Consider the following 18,327-nt stretch of genomic DNA (forward strand, 5'->3'; position numbering starts at 1 on the left):
GTTCTCAGGTGTCTTAGGTAGGCTGTGCACATCAGCAGGATGGAGTCTGGCGGTAAGGCAAGACCTCAGGTAAATCAAACTCCTCCAAACACCCCCTGGATAGAGGAGGGAGGCTCAGGAAAACCAAGACACTTGAAGAACTTATTCCGGAAGCTCAGAAAGTCATGAGACACTCAAGTCCCCTCTCCAAGGTTGTGCAGCAGAGCGGAGCTGGCCTGCACACTGAGCAGGCAGCTCTAGGGATACAGGTTTGGGAGTGGGCTTTTTACACTCTTAGTAAGTAACCCCTATAGATGTATTGTCTCATCCAACTAGATGAGGGTGAGATGATTTCTATGTCTTTAGTCGGTGCCTGATGGGGGTGAACAGGTGTTTGCTCGCTCACATCTCCACAGGGAAAGCACCAGGCTAGAGAAAGAAAGCTGGTGATCCATGTAAAGGAGAGGCAGAGGGACTTGGAAGACAGGGACTCGCCCCTTTAAGAAGGACTGCTCCTTGGCTGTTGCCCTGCTCCTGGAGGAGATTGCAACTGTTGCAAGCGCTAAGGCTAGGGTAATATCTATCCACAATGAGGTAAGACCCGGGAGGGCCCTGGAGCCTATAAACAATCAAATCCAGACCCCTAGCAAGGCCCCCAACCCTGGGGCATCTCTAATTAAGGGGATGGGAGCTGTTCTTATAATTTTTTTTAGTGCCTGGTGCTTCTCAGTTGCTTTCACTCTGTCCGTTGACCCCAGGTCTGTAAAGGCCGTCGAGTCTGTAACTGCCTTGGGGTCTGTAACTGCCCTCGGGTCTATAACTGCCCTCAGTGTGTGTAACTGCCCTCCTACGGAGTTCTAACTGTTACTTTGTGTCCAGAACCCTGCTGATCTCGGCTACTCCCCCCTCTGTTCCCCCCCCCCCCAGCTGTCTGCGATTTCAAGTCTCCCACCTCAGATCTCTAGCTGACTCACTGTCAGTGCCCCTCACTCCACGACTGCCTCTCCTCTCTCCTGTCTGAGTGAGTCGAAGACCCACAGTTTTATCGTCTGTCCCCCTGGGAAGACTTCAGCGCTAACCTTAGATGACCAGTCCTCACCCAAGACCCCCATAGCATTCAGAAGCTGGATGAAGTAATGGAATGGTAAGAGTCTAGGGAGATGTCTGGGCTGTGGAAGGTGCCTACTGGAGGAGGGCTAAGCTTGTGTTTTCTCGAGGAGCCACTTCCTTAGGATTGAGTGGTGAGTTGGGGTGAGAGAGGTTGGAGATGAGAATGAGACAGAGAGTGTGGTTCAGGAAGAGGTGGTGAGCATGGAATTGCTGAACCTGGAGGAAAATATAGGTTTTTATTGGTAAGTAGAGGCTGGGGTCCATAATATAAGGGAAAGGACAAGCAAGCTGCCAGAGTTATTAATAGGATTTGACGTCATCAGTTACCTGAGTGGACCAAAGATGTGTACCCACCATTGGCTTCTGTCCAGGAGAGAATCCAAGTCAGATTAGCTTGGGGGTGGGTGGGATATTTTCTTCTTCTTCTTTGCATATGTAGTGGATGTGTGGATGAGTGAATGAGTGTGTGTCCGTCTGTCCGTGTGTCCCCCCATGTCCATGTGTGGACATGTCTTTGGAAGTCAGGGGTTGGTGTTACATGTCTTTCCCAATCACTCCCCACCTTCTTTTTGAGGCAGGTTCTTTCACTGAACCCGGAGCCCACTGATTGGATAGACTGGCTGGTCAACAAGCCCTGGGTATCCTCCTGTTTCCAGCCTCCCAGCTCTGGGATTGCACGAGCATGTTGTCATGTCTGGCTTTTATGCATGCTGGGCACCTGAACCTGATCAGGTCCTTGTTCTTACACAGCAAACACTTTATTAAGCCCACCTCCCATGCCTCTGAAGAGGTATTTTTAAAAGTTATTTATCTTTGTTTAATGTGTATGAGTGTTTTGCCTGCATGTATGAATGTGTACTATGTGTATGCCTGGGGCCCAAAAAAGCCAGAAAAGGGTATTAGATCCCCTGGAACTGGAGTTACAGATGGTTGTGAGTTGCCCTGTGAGTGCTGGGATTTGAATCTGGGTTCTCCAGATTCGATGTTCTTAGCTGCTGAGCCATCTCTCCAGCCCACCAAAGAGGCATTTTCTAACGAGTGAGTGTGGCTGGAGGCGACAGAACTTGACAGACAGTGGGAGTCATAGCCACAGAGTAAGCTGGAGACCTGAGTGGGAACTGTGGGAGACACCACAGACTGGGAAGTCAAGTTTAAGATCGACTGAGATGCTGTTCAGGATGAGGCCGTGGACAGTGAGAGGAAACACCGGTCTGTTCCTCTTGGGAGCAAATCGTGTGGGCAGAGAGATGAGCATGGCATCTCAAGTTCTGACTTTGTTCAGGTTTCCAGCTTCCTAAGATGTCCCCGTTTTGAATTTCAGAACCCCCTGGGACCCAGGCTTGATAATTGCTGATGAGGTGAGTTCAGCTCTGGAGTCAGACTGACCTGAGTTCTGATCTTGCTAATTCTCTCCTAGCCGTGGCTCTTGAGAAGGATCAGACCCTGGAGAGGAGTAGCCTGCGTTCTAGCATGAAGGAGCAAATACAGTGCCGTGTCATAGCTCTGTCCCCACTTAAGAATAATTCTCATTGCCATGTCAGCGACAGGGATTCAGGAAGCCAAGTCACACAAGACCCCCTTCGTGTGTGCTAAGGACATCAATCCAGTCAGGAGGTCTAGGAAGGACTTCCCTGAGGAAGTGATGTTGTAGCTAAGACCTAGGGACTGAAAGGAGATAGGCAGGTGGAGGTGGGAGTAAGAGCATCCCAGGAAGAAGTAATAGTGAGGTCTGGTGGTGGGAAAGCTTGCAGTCACCTCAGGAACTGAGGCAAGGCCAGTGTGGGTGCAGTGGAGAGAGTGAGGATGAGCAGGATGACCTGCTGCCTTTGGGAGCCAGCCTGGGCCTCACTGTTTCCATAGGAGCAATGGGAAGTCAGAATTTTATCAGGAGTGTGGCTTGGGAAGCTTGCAGTTTGGGTTGCTGGGTGAAGGAGGAACTGTGGTTAAAGGAGGAGGTCCACATTACAGCAGGGAGACTATCTGGTTGGTTGTTGTGTTCATCTAGGGAAGGGACGCGATCGGCATGAAAGAGGATGAAAGATGGAAGATAGGTGTGAGACAGGTTAAAGGGTTGCTTGAAGAGGGAGAAAGAAAAGGAAAAAAGAGGGAGAGGGAGAAGGGTGGGGTGGAGGGTGAGAGGAAGTCACAGTGAGTTGTCTAAGTTGTCCTTCAAGGACAAAGTCCTTTTTTGGAGGGTCTAGTTGCTCACTCTAGGTTTGTTGACTGAGCCCAGGTCCTGGGTGATTGTCACTTCAAACCAAGCATGAACACCTTACCCATTCTTGGTGGGTGACTTCCACAAAGGAAAGTGTGTGCCCTGGATCTGGCTGTGAGGACCCATGAGTGGGATAACACTATGAGGTTACAATATGGGGACATGGCACCATGGACCAGGCCATGAGGACTGCTATAATTTGTACCTTAAGTGCCTCCCGAGGCCCATGTGTTAAAGGCTTGGATTTCAACCTGTGGCACTACTAAGGGGGTTGGACCTTTAAGAGGTGGAGCCTAGTGGGAGCCAAATCATCAGAAAATGCCCTTGAAGGGGATCCTGGAGCCTCAGCTTCTTTTCTGCTCTCAGCCACCATGAGGCTAACGGATCTGTCTCTCATGCTCTCCCAGCCATGATGCTCTCTCTACCTTTCCATAGGCTCCAAAACAATGTATCAAGAAACCAGGGGCTGAAACCTCTGAACTGTGAGGAAAAAAGAACCTTTTCTCCCTGTAGGTTGATTTTTCTCAGGTGTTTTATCATGGTGTCAGGAGAGCTGACTAACACTTCTCTATTTTAACCAGTCACTGGAGGGTGAGGACATAAGAAGAATCTGGAAGCATAAGTGGGGAGCAATATGCTCATTATGGGCTGTGGTGGCTAGTCTCAATTGTCAACTTGACCTAGAATCACCTAGGAGACATGTCCCCCTAGGGCATGGCTATGGGGATTACCTTGACTAGGTTCACTGGGGTGGGAAGGCCTGCCCACTGTGGGGGACACATCCCCTGGCTGGGGTCCTCGAACTGTATAAAATGGAGAAAACAAACTTTCACCATTTTCCATTTCATGACTGTGGATGTGATGTGACCACATCACATCCTTCTCTAAGAACTCCTCTGCCACAGTGGACGTCTGACTGTGTGCCATAAAAAAACACTTTTGGCTTCAGTTGCTTTTGTCACAGTATCAGGAAAAGAAATTAAGACATAGTGTGTCCTACAAGCCAAGGGAAGAAAGTTCCAGAATCAGGCTAAGCCACAGAGTTGGGCACTGCTGAAATTCCAGACAAAGGCAGACTAAAATCTCCAACTCCCCCATGTTTCTGATGAGGACTGTACAGAATAAATGCTTCTGTTAAGAGTTCCACTGTAGCACAGCCTCTGTGTCGGCTAGCTATGCTGTGTAAGAAGGAACTCCACAATGAGGTGACGCAAACCTCATACTTTCTTGTGAGTCTATCACTTGGTTGAGGCATTCTGCTGCCACGGGGCGGGGCGGGTTTGGATGATCTTGCCTGAACTTACTGAGATCAATGGGTAGACTGGTTGTGGCCTCTCAGAATCCAGGCAGAGGGAGCAGATGTACAAGAACTCTGAAGTGAGATCAAACTTGGCTGGGTGAGGAAGAGGACAGAGGTCTGTGTGGCTGGGACAGTGTGTGGGGGAATAGCTCAAGAAATTAGAGGGGAGTGGAGAGTGGGTTAGGGGGAGTGTGAGGTGGGGTGACATCAGGAGCCCCTTGTAAAGCATTCAGCTTTACCTCTGCTGGGAGATTTCTTCTCCATGTCTGCCTTAGTGACTCCAGGTTGGCTTTTGCTCCGTGGAGGAGGCTTGGTACTTCTCTTGGTTCCACTGGGTGGAGGGGGAACTTTGTTCCCGCTGTGCCTGCCTGACCGCCCCTAATTTGGGGGGAGGGAGAATGGGGGCCATGTTTAATTTTTGTTGTATAAAATTACCTATGCTGACATGTAATGATTTATTATTTTATATGAATTTAAACATCTCATAGTTAGCAGATAATGTCACACTTTTCAATAGTTTTTTAGTAGCTTTTTTTTAAACCTCAAAGACAGCTTTTTTTTAGGGTTTAGGAGAAAAAAATAACTTTCTAGCTAGGGGACTTTTTTGATTCCTAAAATCATGTCTATATGTATGACCTGGAAGTAGATGTGAAGATGTTCAGGGGACAAAGGGAGGGGAGGTCTTGAGAGGGAAGAGTAGTGGGGCATGGGAGGATAATGCCAAGTACAGTCATATTTGCATAAATGGCCCTATGTAACCTGGTATAGTAATATGTAAACCATCAAAATCTAGGAGGAGAGAGGGATGAAGAATTAAGGAAGTACCTCAAAGTCCCTGCCTTTTGGTTTCCCTGCATGGTACAGGGCAAGCCAGCACTCGCTCAGGGCTCAGTCAGCCTCATGCCTAAAAGCCCATCTTGCTGAATGGGGGATATGACCCAGGCCAGTTCAGCCTGTCCCCTGCTTTTATAAATAAAGTTTTATTGTGATACAGTTCTTCTCATCACCTGTCATCTATGATCCCTTCTGTGCCACTTTGAAAGAATTCCTTAAGTATTTATCAGTTGCTCCTTTAAGAGAGAGTTAAGCCCAGGGCAGAGCAAAAGCACACTCAAGGGCCCTCTGCTTGCAGCAGGGAAGTTCCGGTCCCTGGACCCTGTTAGCCAGGGAGGAGGCAGTGCTCCTCCACGAGGGCTCCCACATGGGGTCTTTCCTTTTGGTTTATTTTTGTTTTGACTTTTATTTTTGTATGTTTGTGTAGTGTGTGTGTGTGTTTGTGTGTGTGTGTGTGTGTGTGTGTGTGTGTGTGTGTGTACATGTGTGGATACAGGTAAAATGTGCAGTCAGAGGTGGATGTTGGGTATCTTCCTATGGATTTTGAGGTAGTGTTTCTCACTGAACCCAGAGCTCACTGGTGGCTCCATGGCTGGCCTATGATTTCCAAGGCTCTGAGGGTCTCTCTTCCCCTTTCTTCTCTCCCCTCCTTCCAGCACTAAGGTTACCGGTGTGACTCACCAGGCCACCTCAGTGGGTCCTCCCCTCTTGTTTTTTTTTTTTTTAAAGATTTATTTATTTATTATGTATACAGAAGAGGGCGCCAGATCTCATTACAGATGGTTGTGAGCCACCATGTGGGTGCTGGAAATTGAACTCAGGACCTCTGGAAGAGCAGTCAGTGCTCCTAACCTCTGAGCCATCTCTCCAGCCCATCCCCTCTTGTTTTAAGGACACTAATCCACCTTGAAGGTTTTGCTCTTATGGCCTCAACTTAGTTTCTAAAGATGGAATGTCCAATTTATGGGTAATACACATGATTTTAGGAAACCAGAAAGAAATACTCAGTTTCTGGAAGTCTGCAGCATCACCTTCGAATGCCGGGGAAACAAACACAGGCGTGTAGAACACGTGACATCTCTGTGGGTGGCTGGGAGGCCGGAGAGTCCTGGTGCGGACCTCCGCCACAAACCCATAGGCCTTAACTTGAAGCTTTAATTCCAAGACCATTTTCTTCTCTCTAGAAAAACCCTGTGGTGTAGAGTGCGGGTGGGGTCAGTGGGTAGGAATTCAGACCTCGTTTCAGTAGTTTCTGCAACTGTGGGCAATATACCTGCTTTTAGAAATGCAGAAGAGAAAAATCAATATTTCGACTTTCACAGCCAATCACGGCACAGAAGTGGCAATTCTGGCCTCAGCATGTCTGCACGGGTCTCTAAACAGGGCGGCGGCATCTGGGGTAAGGGAGGCTCGTAAAAATGACCGATGCAGATATTAATGATTTAATCTGCTAACGTGGTGTGGCTGCCTCAGAGAATCCCATTCGTCAGCGCTCAGGACCCTCGGAGGAGCCGCGCGAGGAGCTGGTGCAGGAGGTGGCAGGAACGAAGATGAATCGCAGAGTGCAATATTGATTCGCCCCGCCTGCAGCCACCTCTGTTTGGAAATATGGAAAGCAAATTAATGAATAAATGAGCTGGCTTGGTGAACCGTGCCCCACTAGGAGCGCTGGTATTTAAGCTGTATACACTAAGCAGTCTCTAAGCAAAGGCCTGGGAGCATGGGTTGGGGGGATGCATGCAGCTCTGGTCTTCGGACAGTAGGGCCTGGGGTCATTGCCAGTCAACTGCCTTCCCCTCCTTTTGGAGACGCTGTCTTGCTGTCTCGCTGCATCCTAGGCTGGCCTGGGACTTACCATTCTGCTTCAGTTCCTCCAGTGCTGGGATCACAGGTGTATGTCACCACAGCTGGCCTCCTCAGTTCCTTCCTCAGAGGAAAGGGCTGAAAGAGAGGATTCAGCTAGACAGTGTATATCCTTCCTGTAGCCACTGCTTAAAAAACAATTCCTTCTCTTTTTAAAGACTGTGTGCATGTGTGTGGTATGCACATGAGTGGACAGGGGTGTGTGCCATTGCCCACACACTTGGAGACCAGGGGAGGACATGTTTTCTTCTGTCACTCTCTGCTGTATTTCCTTGAGACAAGGCCTCTCACCACACCAGAGTTCACTGTCTCAGCCAAGCTGGTTGGCCAGTGAGCTCCCAGTCTGCACTGGAGCCACATCCACACCCAGCTTTTATCTACTTATTTTGTTTTAGAGATTTCATATAATTATTATGCATATATCATCTCTCCCTTTCCTTTTCTTCTTCCAGAGGTTCCCTTATGCCCTTCCTTGCTCTCTTTCAAATTCATGGCCTTTTTTCCCCATTAATAATTGTTAGATGGACATGCACGCACGCACGCACGCACGCACGTGTGCGCGCACACACACTCATACACATTCACCCACTCCTAAATCGAATGTGCTCGGTCTGCACAATGCTACTTGTATGTATGTTTCCAGGGCTGACCATTTGACACTGGACAGCCAGTTGGTGTGCTCTTCCCTGGGGAAGGTCATTTATCCCTTTCTTAGCGTTCCTTAGTTGTCTGTAGTTCTTTGTGTAGGCTGAGGCCATAGGGCTTGAGTGCCACCCCCCTTGCCCTGCCATCCCCCAACACTAGCATCTTTGTTGTCCTTGTTCAGTTCACATTTGGGCAGCCATGCTGGTGAGACTTCACGGGTGCAGCTTCTAACATTTCCTAGGAGACATTGTCTCACAGTAAACTGATCCTCTGACCCTTACAATCTTTCCGCCCTGTCTTACACAATGTTCCCTGAGCCTTAGGTGAGGGAGTTATATTGTAGATGTATCCACTGTGACTGGGTTCCACAACTCTGCATTTTGATTGGTTGTGGTTTTCTGTAATGGTCTCTGTCTGTTGCAAAGAGAAGTTTCCTTGATGAAGGGTGAGGACCACTCTTACATCTGAAGATTTTGAGCTTTTTATGGAGGTGTGGGGATTCAAACTCAGGTCCTTAGGTTTGTACACTGAAGTACTCTACCCATCGAGCTATCTTTATTTTTATTTTTTAATTGAAAAAATTCATACAGTATACTATGATCATGTTTGTTCCTCCCCCAAGTTCTCCCAGATCCTCCCTACCTTCCCCACACCCAACTTCAAGCCCTTTCTCTTTCTCTTTAAAAACCAACCAACCGGGCTGGAGAGAGGGCTCAGAGGCTAAGAGCACTGACTGCTCTTCCAGAGGTCCTGAGTTCAATTCCCAGTGACCACATGGTGGCTCACAACCATCTATAATGAGATCTGGTGCCCTCTTCTGACCTGCAGATATACAAGCAGGCAGAACATTATATACATAATAAATAAATCTTAAAAAAAAAAAAACCCAACCAATCGACCAAAAACAAAACAACCAATACAACAAAACCACAGAGACCATTGCTAGACACAAAAACACAAAAACCAGAAGCTAAAATGTACAAGCAAAAGACCAATAAGACAACAACCAAAAGCCCAAACAACATTATGGGACAAAAAGTGTACAAAAATACCATTGAGTTTGTGTTGTGTTAGCTAACTACTCCTGGGCATGGCACCTTCTCTGAATGTGGTTAATAGAGCCAGTGAGTGGCTGGAAGGATAATAACACCCATCTGATTGGGTTAAGGTTAACTATGTTAGATATTCAGGGCTCTGGGTGGCTCATCGTGCCAAAAAAAAAAAAAGATAGTCTAAAAAATTTAAAATAACCATTTCGCACTTGGCATGTGTTTGAGTGCCTATTAAATTCTTCCTACTGCTGCTGATGTTCAGCATAGAGCTGTGGCCAAAGTAAGGTCCCTTCTCTCTCAGAACTTTCCTCTGCCTTTTGCCTATAGGCTTCCAAGTACTTGCAGAAGGCGCTGTCTTTCCTCCAGTGAACTCTGTATCTTTGTCAGTGGCCAGGGCTGGGGTGTGGCTCAGTGGTAGAGCACTTACGTGATGTGCATGAGGCCACTGGTTTCTGCATACTGGAAAAAAAATCCCTGTGGGGGATTGTGGGGGTGTGTTTGTGGGTTTACCACATCTGTCTGTCTGTTCTACTGTTCTGTGTGTGGGCCCCTCTATCTGTGCCACACTGTCTTGATACTGTGTCTCTATAGTAAGTCTCAAAAGTGGGTGACTTGTCCCCTTGTTTTCCTTTATCACGTTTCTGCAAACATGTAGACACCATCTCCGTGTCTTGCTGGGTTTTGGTCGAGATTGCTTTAGACCCGTGTATTCAGGTGGGGAGAATGGACATCTGTACTGTGTCGCGTCCTTCCATCCATGAGCATGGCATGCCTTTCCATTTCTTAAGATAGTCTTTGATTTCTCTCATGTTGCTTAGTTTCCAGCATAGAAGCCCTGGGATATTTTGCTAGATTTATTCCCAGGTATTTCATTTTTTTTAAAGCAATTGAATATGATATTCAAATTTCAGTTTAGATCTGTTCGCTGTTAATAGATAAGGATGCAGTTGACCTTTGTGTGCAGATCTCATATCCTGTCATCTTGCTGGACTCACTAGTTAGTTCTTGGAGTGTTGTGCACATATGTGTGTATGTATGTGAAGTTTTCAGGCATATCTGTGTGTATGTATGTGAAGTTTTCAGGCACATCTGTGTGTATGTATATGAAGTTTCAATTAGGATTTCCTACTCTTAAACTCATATTATCTGCAAAGAGAAAGGATTCCATTTCCTCCTTTCCAATCTGTTCAGGTGACTATCTGGTGTTTATTATTATTATTATTGTATTAGAATTCCTCCATGTAAATGCCAGATGGGGTAATTTGATGGCAAACGGGAATTGAGGCAAGCTGGAAGGGGCCGCCTCTGCCGGGCTGTATAGGAGCATGGCTTTACATCTTCTCAGACTAAAGGTGATTCTTTTGGGAAGTTTCCTGCTACTTAGATGTGAATTATTTAAATATTTAGACAGTTTCTAGGCTGGGCAAATTCACCATGGGCTAGGCTGGCTTTGTGTCACTCTGTCAAGGAAGCCACTCCTGCGCTGGAGTCTCCGGGCAAGCAGTGCCCACGGGATGCATTTCACACGGAGATGTTGAGTTGGCTGCAGGTTTCCAGGCTCATGGGAGGAAGGTCACACTGCATCTGGAAGGCCGTCCCTGGGACTATGTGTCTCAAAATCGCCTGGCAAAGTAGCCCTGTCTTGGGTGGGCTGGGGACAGGCTGGCACAGAAGACCAGAGCTGGCAAGTGTGTGGACAGTGGTGGGGTTATCGGGGTGAGAGTATGTGAGCCAATTAGTTTCACTATGGTTGCTTACAGGAACAGGAATAAGGGGTTATTTACAGGAGCATAAGCACCTTAACATTGGCTACAGCACTGGAGAAATGCCTCCTCTCCCAGCAAGACTCATAGGTCCTCAGGGAGGGTCTGGACCTTGTGAGAACCCCTAGAGGGGCGGTTTTCAGGGAAGCTTGTTTAGCCCCATGGTTCTGTTAATCATGGCTCAGGTGCAGCTGGGTGATTCAGGCTGGGATCAGAGAGGCAGGGATTTTGTGAGCATCGGCTGCCAAGATCTCCTCCGGGTGCATGTGAGACTCAGCCTGGGCTAGCCAGACTCTCCCTGTTGAAGAGGGGGTCCTATCAATACCTCAGGCCTGGCTCACAGCCTTGGCTGGAAATGTACCTACAACTTGAAGATTCAGGGCTTGGAGGAGCTGGCACAGCCCCAGAACCTGACGTCTCTCTTCAGAAGTAGCCAGCAGCACAGAAACACTGTGCAGATGAATTACTGCCTCCCAGGATCTTCTGCAGCCTGGGTGGCGAGTGAATGGGCAGTCAGGTCTCCACTGCGGTGTCTGGACTGCTCCGCATCTCTCACCAGCGCAGCTAATCACTGGCAAGGAAGTGACATTAATGGCCTTTTCATTCTGTCCCTTTTTCCTGCCTGGGCATCTGCATGGGCAATTATGGAAAGACAATTTAATGCTGACCAATTAATTGCATTTGCCAAATGGGCTTGAAACACTCTACCAGCAGTTTTCCCTGTCGGCACAATGGATTATGGTATGCAGAGAATGAACGCTAGTGACTGCTGGCACATGTCCCTGGCTGTGGGTCAGCTGTTTGTTTTGGATAGTCAGGTTGGAGAGCTTGCTGTGAAGTTGATAGTCCTGGTGGAGCTGGGAAGAGACCTTTGCTTCCTCATTTGCCCACCGCTTGCCCCCAGATTCATCTTGAATGGTGTTAACTGTGCACTTCTGAGCACTTGCCATGGCCCAGGTACATGGCAGGATGCATTATTTTTAATCTTCATGTTTATGTAAGGGAAAGGTTAGTATCCCATTTCACCATGGGGAAACTGAAGCATAGGACTGGTCACCTAGCTGAAATTTGTGTCCCTCCATAGCTTCCCACCCTGTTATGTGTACCACTCAATGTCTCTGGAGGTAAAACGGGAATCTTAGAATTGTGCCTTGGGCCTGGGGGTGAAGGGTGCTGCTGCTGGTTAATGTCTCAGATGTTACTTACATCTCTCCTTGGTTCACATCCTGGCTCTGGTAGTAGCTGAATGAGCTTTGAAAAAGTAGGCTATTTCTCTATGCCTCAGTTTCCTAGTAATATGGAGAGACACAGTTACATTTGCCTCCTAGAATGTGGTCATAAAGGTGGTGCTGTGCACTGGCCTTGGGATGCATGGCCAGTGCTTGGTAAGGACAACTCTCTCACCACCGAGCAGGTGCTGAGCTTGATTCAGCAAGGCTGTACATAGAGTAGATGCCAAGAATGGAGACTGGGAGAGACTGGCTGAGGACTGTGGTAGGTTAGTTAGACAGTTGCTAAGAAAGCATTCATTCCCTGTCTCTCATGGTTTGAATGCATTGTGGCCCCTGATGACAGTGTTCTGAATGCAGACCTGAGAGACAGTGTGCTTGCCAGCTTCTGGTGCTGAGAACAAACCCCTAGCTGGAAACTGCTAAGGGGCGAAGGGCTGGCTTTAACTTACAGCTTCAGAATGTTCAGCATCCTGGAGGGGAGAGTGTGCTGGGGCATCGCCTGATGGTGGGTGGGAAATAGAGTGACCTGTAATAGAAAGCAGCTGAGACAAGATGCAGCCTCCAAAGACACACGGCCAGTGACCTCCTTCCTCCAGCTAGGTTCTGCCTTCTCCATTCTAACGCCAGTCAACAGGCCCAGGAGCTGCTTGATGTCCAATCTCACTACCCTTGAGATTTGAGCCAGTGTCGCTGTGTGGGCCCTGACTCAGGCACTTGGTGTTTCTGATCCTGTACTAACTCCTCTCCTTTCTTAGGGTGATTCTGGAGAGAGCTCAGTCCATTCCAGTATCTTCAGCAGAACTGTCTGCTTTGTTGACTGCATCAGCCTAGTCAAGGTACTCAATAGGCTTCCAGATGGGGGTGGGGGTGTCAGTGCCTCCTCACCTGGACTTCCTGTCCTGGTCTATGAGGGCTTCTGGCTTGCTCAAGGCCAGCAGCATCCTCATACTGCGTAAACATGGATCCTGCCATCAGTTATCCTCTATAGGAGGTCCTGGGATGACCGCTGAGCTGCTAGACATTCCCTGTTTTATCTGTCTTTTCCAAATTTCAGTCTACAATATCCACCACCGCTACATCCCCCTTAGTATCTCTGTCCATCCACAGCCATTCTCCAAACCAAGTCTAGAAGAAACTTGAGCCAAATAAAAGCCCCACCTTCCCACAACTTTGTCCGCATCACCCTCATGGGTTCTTCTTTGCCTTTCAGTGGGTGAGCCATGAGACCCTGCCCTGTAGGGAATGGGGCATCCCAGGGAGAGTCTCAACTGTGGGCCCTTGGGGAGAAACTGAAGAGATGTGGTCTACTGAGAGAATGCCGAGGAGTTTGGGTATCAACTATAGAGGATGCGGTTTCTGTCTTGCAGACTGATGCTACCATGGAGAGTGCCAGGGCCTTCAGAGGCTGTGACTTCTCTACTGACATCCAAGCACAGGGAGCAGCACATGAGGAGAGATCCTGCCCTGCCTCCAAGATCCGCAAATACCTAGAGGCCAGATGAGAGTTTGGAGCTTGTGAGACAGTCCACAGTTTAATGGGGGTGGGGAGGGGCTCCAGTTGGGTTCCTATGCTCCTAAAATGAAAGAGTTCAGAAGCAGTTGAATATTAAGCAACCAGAGTTTAATGAGAGCAGGCAAGCTTTACGAAGCCAGATGCCTAACAATATACATCCACAGGTCTTTAGTTTCCATTATTCCTGCCCTGTTCCTCCCTCAGGGGGACACTGAGGAAGGAAGGTGCTTCTCTTTAAAGGACACTTTACAATTAATTCAATCTAAGTAGACATATAAGATGCGAGAATCTGCACAGAGGTTCAGGTGCCCCAAAGCTGACTAGTTAGTAGAGGAGAAGTAGTAGCAGTTTTGTGCCCCCTATCTAGGAAGTCCCTGAAGAAAGTTGAAGTTGCTCCAGCTCATTGACCAATGGCTCTTTTATAGGCCCTGTTTTGTGGGCTACCACCGTCTCTGCATCTTGGTTAGGGGTGGAGCGAGCCACCAGCACAACATTTATAACTTGGCCATCAGTCAACCACCATCATCTTTTCACCCAGTTTCTGGGCTCTGAGCAGAAACTCAGAGGTCCTATTTCAGGGGACCTCTTTGGCAGACCCTCCCGGAGCTAATGTTCTAATATAAGGACAGTGTCCCCCCCAATAACTGCAGAAAGGTCAATGCAACTGAAGCATGAGCCCCCACACTGCAGCCATGCAGTTCACAGAAGGTGAGGGCTCAGTGAGCCTTGTGTCTTGTGGATTGGGGACTTCCTGGGCTTCCTGGCACGTGTAACTACATTTTGCTCTCAGTGAGTGATATGGGCACAGCTCACCAACAGTTTTTGGATGTGAATTCTAGAAGTAGCTGCCTGTGCTCCAACATCTCCCTGTGAGCCTTGTGCCCCAGAGGGAGCAGCTTTTCCCTGGTGCCCGCTGTGATAGTCACAGTCACAAAATTCCTGTATCACTATACCTTCTCAGAGTCCCTCCTACTATTTGAAGCATCACAACTGCATGACTCAGTTTGCAAACTGAGTAGGCCCACAGGTGTTTCTGTCCATCACTTCAGTCTTTTAAACATGTGCCCCGTAACCTTAAACTGAGATGTTCAGCAATGTAGTGAATACATTACTTAGCATGCTCAGCAATGAACTCACCCATCCATGAATATGTTGAGGTTCTGTGAATAAAACCCCAAAGTTTTCTGTGTTCAAAGAAGACACTGTGATCTGACTGAGGTCCATGCCCTCCTTACCTGCTGAAGGAACTACCTCTTAAATCTTCTCCACTCTTTTAGGGTCCCATCTCTGCTTCATTTGGCTTTGAACTTGGCTCAATTAGTGTTTTCTAAACAGGGTAGGCATGAACAATGCCATTTTAACACGACTTTGTCTCCTCCAGGGCAGAGGAAGTCCTTCAGATTGAATGAGGAAGAGACATAGATGGTCTATCTGGATAAGGAAAAGAGGAAGAACATTCTAGAGAAATGGATAACTGGCATAAAGTTTCCTGTTCTCCAGAACCAAGGCCTGCCACCTCTTCAGAGAATAATGAGTGCATTTTTGCTGGAGTTCGGGGCCTCCTTCCTTTGTGACCAGCCCTGGGAAGATACTAGCAGGGCCTAGTTAGGAAACCTCTGCAGAGTTGAGCTAGGCTTACTGCCCTGCTGCTATCCTGGCTGCAGGATCTGGAAACATACCCAGAAACAGCTCCTCACCAACATGCCTGATCGTGGATCTTCTGTCCTTCAGAAGCCTACTTTACTCACATATCTCCCGGAAAACATATACTTCAAGAGGGCCAAAGAAAGAAAAGATGGCCCCAAGAATTCTGGCATTGACCTTTGGATACAAAGGGTATTATGACTGGGACCAAGAGACTGGCTATAAAGTTACAAGATTCTCCAATGAAACTTTTTGTGGCCAAGAACAACTACTTAGGGTCCCTTAAGGTGCACAGTGTGTTCTCCATGTGAGGTGACATCTGTGGAATCCATAAAGAGGATGGATGCTAAAAGCCTGGTACACAGTAGCTCCTGTGACTGTGTCTTCTCCCCCTGGAAAATCGAGGAGCAGTTCAGGTGAGTATATGAATGAGCTGGCTGGCGTTGTGAGTCCGTCATCCACTTCTCTTCTCTTGGGTAAGAGGCCAAAGGAACATTTCCTGAACAGTATGGATGTAGCCATGCCACAGAAAAACATGTCCTGAACAGTATGGATGTAGCCATGCCACAGAAAAACATGTCCTGAACAGTATGGATGTAGCCATGCCACAGAAAAACCACTCAGCCTTTTGGTGCACACCTCTGTGCATCTCAAAGTCTCAGTACTTGCCTGGTTCACTTCGTTTGTCCCCAGCAGGACTCCCTGACATAGTAACAGCAAATGCATACCTTCTCCAGCTGTTGGCTTCATTATAGACCGGAGGCCTGACTTAGTAGTCACCTACTGGCCTAAAACCTCATCTCACCTTACAGGCAAGATGCTTGGTTCTTGGGCCCTGTTTCTCCATGGGGGCGGGGGAGACTCATCTGGTGGTCACGGTTGTAGATGGTGATGCAAAATGCAGTGACTACCCATGATAGCTCAACCTTCATGCCACTTGGACACTTCCTTCAATATGACCTGGTGTTCAACAACTCTGGGTTTAGAGGGTCAGAGTGGACACCCAATGCCGGGACAGTAGACACCAGGACCCTTCCCAAGGCACACCTCTTTAGTCTCTCAGTCATCCTTTGATCTTCAACAAGGAGTGACATCCGGCAGTTTTGGAGGCTGATTACAATCAGAAACTTGTCTTCTACCACGGGCCAGTACTCAGTGAACTCAATGTGCTCTCAGCTCTGCAGCCCCAGAGATTAGCCCCTTGGTGTCAGCACAAGGTGTCACCCTGCTCATTCCAGGAGGTGCTCCTTGACTGCATGCTGCTCAGGACACTGCACGTTCCTTACCCAGTAGGGCCTTCCAAAACAAAAACAAAAACAAAAACAAAAAAACAAAAACAAAATCACCCCTACTGGCTGCCAGCCCCTTGGCCATCAGAGCTCTACCTGTCTATAACCTTTCCAGCTGGGCCAAAGGGAAGCACCAGGAATCCCTCTGTGGAGGCTCAGGATGGGAGGAGGTGCCACTAAATGGTGCCAGAGTAAGGAGGCTGTGGAGACAAACACAGAAGATGGCAGAGCTGCTGAAGCTATGAGCAGGCAGGAGAAGGAGGGTGAGGCAGTGCTCTGCAGGAGGATGGGGATTCCCTTTGCCCTGCCTGGCACACCTTGCTGTTCCAGCTTTCTCCAGGAGCTGATTTCCAAGGCAGCATCCCACATTTGCCCTTTAGTACAAGCTGGCCCCCCACTGGGACAAGATTCTCTCCTCTTGTGGCTGGCCATGCCCTGCAATCTCTGAAGAGGAAGTACGGCCCTGGCCCTGCTAGTTCAAGGCCCCTGCCCCGCCCAGTGCACTCACTCCCTTTTCCTCACCTTGGTGACTAGAATTTCCTCTTGGACTCTCTTGCTCCTGCTTCACCTTGCTTCATGCCTTTCTGCCCTCCCCCATCCCCGCTTTCTCTCTTCCTCATTGTTCCACTTCCCCCTCCCCTTTTTTCTCTTTGCCTTGCTTCTTCCTCCTGGGCATACAGTTTGTGTACTTCTGCCAGGCTCACCAGGGATACTGTTGGTGTGGAGGAGGGGACTAGCTGGTAAAGAACCTGAGCTCAGTTCTGGGTGAGCATTCAGTCATACATGTAGAACCTGGAGGGTTGGTACTTTATAAGGTGGAAGCCATGTGGACCATGTCTCTCTCTAGAAAGTGATGCTTAGGTCACAGTGAACTGAAGGAGGGTGGAGCTGTCAGCTCAACCCTTGCTGTTAGAGGATGGGATGTAGGGGTTTGTGCCATGTTTCTTGTTGGTGTCTGATGGTCCACAGGATTTTGAGCACACAGCCTCTAGAAGTTCTAGCCTGTGTCCCTTCTGTGGCTCTAAGTCCGTACCAGGTGGAAATTAGCTCCAGTGTTTAGCAAAGGGATAATTGAGTCTGTTCTTCATTACTTGAATGAAGATGAAAAGGATACTACTAGTGATTTTTAACATAGACAGGACTTACTCAGCACTGATCTAGCCCTACTTATTTCCCTCTGATTTTGTCCTTCTGAATCTATTTATCTCATACCAAACCCTCCTCCCACCTCCACAGACTCTGGTTATACCTGCTGTCTGTTTTTGGCTCAACTTTCCAAGATAAGGTAGATGCTGTGGGACACACTAAGGTTCATATTTTATAAATAGATGCAGTCTGTCGATGGCAGAATGCATCAATCTTGGTGGCCATGTCTACCAGATTTCTTGTGGGACTCGAGTTCTTTTTTTTGTAGCCCCTTCCATGGGGTATGTGCTGCTTTTCTTTTAGATAAGGAGACAGCAATATAACCTTAGAAACATGTGAAGAATACACCTCCACACCCACTTCTAGCCCCTTCTGCTGTTGTTTTTGGAGTCTGTGGGTGCAACCTCGGGCTGGTCACTGCTGATGATACCAGGCAGGCTGTACCCTGTGCAGCCCCTGCTCCTTTCTACATCTCTGGCACTTGGTTCTTTCTAGATGAGATAGTGATAGGAAGAACAGATTCACTCCTTTCTCTCTTCATGGGGAAAGGGAGCTTAGAAGGACCTGCAGGGCTTGTGTTTGAATGGATCTTCACAAGTTTCCATGTTTGCTGATAGATGTACCCATCAGACTGTTTTTCTAGAGGTTCATCATGAGGCTTCATCACAGAGAAACAGTCATGGATGTCTCATGTTTGATGGTCCCCTTGTACCCAGGATCTAAAATGTATAGGTATGAAATG

At 48.1% G+C, this 18,327-nt stretch overlaps 1 long non-coding RNA gene across 2 annotated transcripts; it reads left to right on the forward strand.

Annotated features, from left to right (window-relative positions):
- Window positions 1–903: 903 nt before the first annotated feature.
- LOC131914643 (uncharacterized) lies at window positions 904–15,517 on the forward strand. 2 transcript variants are annotated; one of them, XR_009380171.1, is made up of 4 exons: window positions 904–1,123; window positions 12,749–12,829; window positions 13,361–13,508; window positions 14,888–15,517. It is a non-coding gene; the product is annotated as an uncharacterized LOC131914643 (long non-coding RNA). The 2 variants fall into 2 exon arrangements; XR_009380170.1 differs by lacking the exon at window positions 14,888–15,517 and having other exon boundaries at window positions 13,361–14,881.
- Window positions 15,518–18,327: the final 2,810 nt, after the last annotated feature.

The sequence above is a fragment of the Peromyscus eremicus genome, chromosome 1, assembly GCF_949786415.1.
Source record: "Peromyscus eremicus chromosome 1, PerEre_H2_v1, whole genome shotgun sequence".
Taxonomy (NCBI): Eukaryota; Metazoa; Chordata; class Mammalia; order Rodentia; family Cricetidae; genus Peromyscus; species Peromyscus eremicus.